Here is a 6341-nt window from a genome sequence, read left to right as displayed (position 1 = left end):
TGCACTGCTGAAGGAAAGGAAAAATAACTGAACTAATGCCTTAATGGCAGCTGCTGCACTTTAAACTGTAGGAGACTTTGAGCAGTTAATCGTTTGAAAAATGATGAATTGGAAGCAAAACAAAAGAGCAATCACATGGGGCCCGTTCGCTTCGCTGAAAAAACAAGACGAAACACTGTTTTGCCTGATTTGTTGTGAGAAAAAAAACACTGTTCCAGTTTAAAAAACAAGCTGAAAAAGACGGATTATAAGAGAAGCGAACAGGGCCATGGTTTCTATTTTGCTTTTGTAATCCAGTCTATTGTTCTTACATATGTTTTCATGAACTACTTTTATGTACACATTTTGGGTAAGTGCACAGGAATATGTGGCCATGCCAGATATACTATGTTGTGTGCCCCTCGTTGCTCTGCACTGCTGGTGTCTAGTGCAGTCTATTGGCCCCTACTACCCTAGATTTTTTTTAATTTTAACACTTTTTAAACTAATTTTAAATCTAACACTATATTTTTTTCAAAACTAACACTTTTGGCCGCGCCTATTGCGATGGCGTGGCCAAAAGCCTATGCCGCGCCATGCATGGTGGCGCGCCGGGTGGCTGACGTGGCGACGACCGGAAATGCTGACCGGTGACGTGGCAGGGCCTGCCGCGCGGCGCGGCAGAGCCGAATAAAAGCCCCGCGGCCAGTCCCGCCTGCCCGAGCAGCAAGCCCGCCTGCCCGCGCCCGCCCGCGCCCGCCGCCGAGCACGCCGGCCGCCGTGCCACGAACGCCGGCACGCCATGGCCGCCGGCCGCCCGCTGCGGCCACCACGCCCACACGCCGGCGCGCCACCCCCTCCGGCCATGCACGGCGGCTGCCCGCTGCGCCCGCTAAGGCCAGCGCTCGCGCCTCCCGGCCCGGTCTAGCGCGCCACCGCCGCGAGGACGAGCATCGCTGCCGCGAGGTACTCCCCTAGTGTATTTATTGATTGAATTGACATTGTTAGTATAGTAAGTTAATAAAATAAATAAAGTTAGTATAATTAATAAAGTATAGTTAGTAAAGTTAGTTAGTTTAGTTAGTATAGGTAATATAGTAAGTTAGTATAGATAGTAAAGTTAGGTAGTTTAGTTAGTACAGTTAGTGAGTCTAGTTATACATTGGATTTAGTCTAATTAGTTGTTGTAGTTAGCCTTGTATAGATGTTAATATTAGATTAGTTAGTATAGTTATAGTTAGAATAGGTATTAATATTACTATGGACATTACGTACGACGATTTCGACGACTTGATGAAGTTTCTTGAAATGCTTTTGCAGATGGATTGTTGTGTTAGAGTTTTATATGGAGGAAGTGTTAGGAGAGAAGATGGTATGTTTGAGGATATGGAAGAAGAATTGGAATGGTTTGATGAACCTCCTAGCTTCAACGACCTTTGTATCCGTTTGAATGCAAAGTTTGACGGTGATTTCACACAGAAGGGGAGGTTTGATACTGGGAAGACTAGGGCACACTATTCCTCATGCCTTTGTGCGACCCTGCTCACTAGTCCCGCTACACTAGGGTGCTCCAAAGTTCCAATGTGCCCATGGCTGAGGTGGTGGTGGAGAATGGGTACAGGATGCAGGGTGTTCAGGGCGGCCCGTCCATTGATGGTGTTGGAGGCAATGAACAAGAATTAGGGGTTAAAGGGGAAGCAACTCAGGATAACATGGATTTAGATGGTCAGTTGACGCAGGAGTAGTTTCATTCAACTGTAGTAGGCTGTATAAGCAATGACTTCGATGTAAATGAGTTCGAATGGGAAGAGGAGGAGCAGGAGGAGGAGGATAGGATCGGTGGTGTAGTTAGTAGTGATTCAGATGATTCTTATGATGACCAAGGAGGTACAAATGCTATGCCAACACCGGTTGATGCCATGCCAGTACCGGTTCACACTATGCCATTACTAGTACTAACTGAGGTTTTGCATGGTATCCAGGCTCAGGGTAGACTAGTCACAGATTTGGCAGCAGATGATACCCCCTATGATTCATGGGCCAGAATTAACGAAGCGTAGCAATATGTTCCACCACCACCTTACACAACAACTGAGCTTGAGCAACTAAGGTCGATGAATGCACTTTTCAGGGGCGTTCTGAACTATAGGGATATCAGCATGATGGATATGGCAGTTTGTGACACCGGTCTCCAGATGTGTAGAAAATCATTGTATGACCATGAGAAAGAAACCCTTAGGAAGGGGATGATATTCAATACAATGTCAGAGATGAAGCTCTTCCTTCAGGACTATGCTGTGTACCACCATAGGCCGTACACCGTCACTCATTCGGACCAGGAGTTGAGGTACCACGTGATATGCAAAAATGGTTGTATGTGGAGGTTAAATGCACGAAAAGAGACAGAGTGATGGCGAGTGGAGGATAAGTAAAGTTGTTGAACCCCACACTGCCTATCAAATAGGGGGAACTTGTCTGCATCGTATTGGCTAATAACGACATTTCGGTGTCTTCTTTACAACAGTCCATATCTGGATTCGTTAAGTACGATGTGAAGTACGGAAGACTTGGCGTGCTAAGCAAATTGCCCTGGCGATTCGATGGGGTAGTTGGGAGGAAGCATACAACAGGGTGCCCCGCATCTTATGTGCAATGCATTACTACAACCCTGGCTTGAAATGGTTTGTGGACACCGGAGGGATGTGTTTTCGGGACCTGTTGAGGCATGTCCTCTATCGTGTGTTCTGGTCATTCGCGCAAACTGGAACATGCATTCCAGTTTTGTCGGCCAGTCGTACTTGTTGATGGCACTTTCCTGATAGGAAAGTACAGGGGCACCTTGATGATGGTTGCTGCTGTTGATTCTGAGGACCAGATAGTACCAATGGCTTTTGCTTTGGTAGAGGGAGAGAACAATGAATCATGGTCATGGTTCATGCGGCTTCTATGTGTACAAGTGCTTGGCCCATCTCGCACTATATGTTTGATCTCGGACCATCACCCAGGGCTTCTTAATGCTGCAGCTGAGCATATAGATGGGTTCCCTCCTCTAGTGCATAGATGGTGCATGAGACACTTTGCCGCTAATTTCTGGCGGCGTCAGCAGAAGCAGGAGGTATGTGACAAGGTAAAGGCTCTATGTTGTGTACGTACAAAGCACCAGTTCAAGGAGACAAAGAGAGAACTAGACAAGATGGTAAATGAAGAGGAAAAGGCCTAGTTAGAGGCGTAAATTGAACAAAAGGCTCAGTGGGCGTTAGCATATGACGAGGGGGTTTCAGGTATGGCATCATGACCACTAACTCCTCGGAGTCCTTCAATCGTGTATTCACTGGAGTTCGATCATTGCCTATGTCTAGAATTGTTGAGTTCTCCTTTCATAAGTGCAACAAATATTTTGTGAAGAGGTGGGAACTTGCGTAGAGGAATATAGCTGAGCAAGGGCGTTTTGGAAAGGTCGGAGCTAAACATTGGAAGGAGGCCAAGGAATTGGCCAAGCAGCACACCGCCGAGCCATATGGACCCCGCCGCCATATCTTTAGTGTATGGGGCAAGGGTGGCACAAGCTTGGGCGGCGAACGTTATGGTGGACAAAACTACCGAGTTGATCTTGAAAAGGTAGAGTGTAGTTGCAACATCCCTCAGATCATGCATGCCCCTTGCTCTCAGTATGATCACGGCCTGCAGGGTTCGCGGGTACAACTATAAGGATCTACCATATATGCCACCCTTGTATCTCCGTTCGAACACTGTTAGTATTTGGGAGATGAGCTTCGAGCCATACCTTGACCCGACACAGTGGCCACCTTATAATGGTTATGACTACGTGCCGCATCCGGAACTAATGAAGGTAGGGAAGGGTAGGAGGAAGAAGAAGTGACTCAAGGGGGACATGGACGCTATGAGAGGGTATGGTGAAGACATGTACGGTGGGGGAGACTTCAACGAGACCTGTGGCAGGAATCTTTGCTCTGTTTGCAAAGAATCTGGTCACAAGGCCAGCAGGCATAGAAGACGAGGGCAGCAGGTGCTTTTATATTGTGTTCGTATTGCATAACAAGTAGTTCAAATTTTGCAATGCTACATAATGTTAATTTGAATATTGTTAATTTGAATACTCTAACCCTTTGTTTATTAATTTGTAATAGGATGGCCCCTCCCACGCCGCACCAGATGTACCCCCATCTTGAGGTGGAGTACGACGACCCCCTTCTTCCACCGGACGATGAGGTTTCTAAGAGGCATTCGAGGGATCCTTACATTCCTGGGACTTAGTTCGTTATGTCGAACTTATTTCGAACGAATATTGTCGTCCGAAACTTGTAGACTCATGAACCAATGAAAATGTTATGTGGCAACTTGTCGTCCATTTATTTGCTTCGTATTCGTTTCAACTTGCGCACGGTTGCGACATCACTTGTAGTTGTTTACAGCACCGATAGCAGCTCAATTGAGGTTGGTCAGTTTCTGTCCGCGTCACTACCGCACCGTGGGCTATGACGTGTCACTGCCGCACCGTGGACTATGGCACGATAGAACCTGGGCTATGGCATGGCAGAACCAGTGGGCTATGTTGCAGTATTCGAGATAATTTCACTCGATTATGTTCGTTTTAGAAATTCTCAACACATGATACAAACGGATGGGATCACTTAAGATCGACCATGGGTAATCTGAGTACATGATACATGGGTACAATACATCAATAGTTCAAATGGAATATAAGACAACACAATGGAATTTCTAGTACATAGCTACATTGATCATTAATAAAGCATGGAACTAACAGACGGCGCAATAAAAAACCCTTAGTCAGAAACATACTGAGTAAGCAACTCGTCGTCCGAGTACTAATCCTCAACCACAACCCTGTTGCTATGGCTAGGCTCACCTGCGTTGCCCTGATATGCCTTTCGCCTGTAGTAAGCGGCCTCCGCTTCATCTGCGGCCTGAGACAAGAACACGTTCTCTTCCTCCTCGTTCATGTGGCTAGGCTCACCTGCATTGCTCTGACCTCCATGTTGCCTATCGTAAGCAGCCTCTGCTTCATCTGCGGCCTCTACGGCCTGAGTGAAGAACGCGTCGTTATCCTCCTTCGCCTGCAAGTCCGCCTCTGCTAGAGCGATGAGCTTGCTTAGTCTGCCAGTGTCATCCTCAGCCTCCTCCGCCTGCAAGCCCACCTCTGCTAGAGCGATGAGCTTGCTGAGTCTACCAGTGTCATCATCAGCCTTCTTCGCCTGCAAGTCCGCCTCTGCTAGAGCGATGAGCTCACTGAGTCTGCCAGTGTCGTCCTCATCCTCGCCCCCCTCATCAGACAACACAATCAGTGATTCAACGGTGCGACTAGCTCGCTTTCTATGCTCATCTAACTTCTTTTCCTCGTACCTTGCACGAGCCACCTCTATAGCATGTTTATCGATGCATCCAATCCCTTCATGTATAAAATGCAATCAGTTAGCAACGCGATTATATTACATTTAAAATTAGGCAACGAAAAAAAGCTTTCAAGCACTCACTGGCACATAATGCAACAACATGCTCGTTCAAGACCAGCATATGTACTCTTGTCTCCTCCCTTGCCTCCTTCCTTGCCCTCTCCTCCTCTAACGTCATCCATCTCTCCAATCCCCATTTGTCAAGCCCAACATCGATCGGGTTACAAATACCGCGCTGTCTAGCAAACTCATGCATCTTGTCTTTGTGATGTTTAATGAATAGGTTGACGTAGTCAGGTCCATATCCCCTCTTCCGTGCAATTACTTGCTTCCCCTTCAGTTCATCCAAGAACTTAGCTTGACCATCATAACATTCTCACCTGCATTTTCTAGTGCTCTGTTCAAACAAAAAATTATATCATATATGTCTTAGCAAAAGAAACAAAATACGATTTCATGGTTACCACAAAAATAACCAACCTCATCATAGTCAACCATATGGCCGCAATAATGGCCTATTCCAAGCTCCGAAGGGACTAGACCGTAGTTGGATTTAACACCACATTCGCACTTGACTGAAGGTGCTTTGTAAATTAACCTTTCTTTCTTCTTTTGCTTTGCCTTTGGAGGTTCTTCTGGCCATTGGTTCTTAGGACCATACAACCACTCCTTGAAACGACACTTCGCCATTGAATACACCTAAATAAGGTGACATTAGTACATGAACACATATAGCTCAACATTTCAACACATACACTTTGCACTTACTTCATGCTTGTTTGGACACACAAACTCCAACGTATTCTCAGGGTTTATCACAAGCTCGATCTCCGTAATCGCACAGAGGAGGTTCATCGAGTCGTCTAACTGTGGCTAAGTGCTTCTCCTTAGCCATCATTGGAGGGGGGTTAAGGGGAGGTGGAACCC

Source organism: Miscanthus floridulus, chromosome 16, assembly GCF_019320115.1.
Source record: "Miscanthus floridulus cultivar M001 chromosome 16, ASM1932011v1, whole genome shotgun sequence".
Classification (NCBI taxonomy): domain Eukaryota; kingdom Viridiplantae; phylum Streptophyta; class Magnoliopsida; order Poales; family Poaceae; genus Miscanthus; species Miscanthus floridulus.
The sequence above is the reverse complement of the archived record's forward strand: the minus strand, read 5'-3'. Positions refer to the sequence as shown.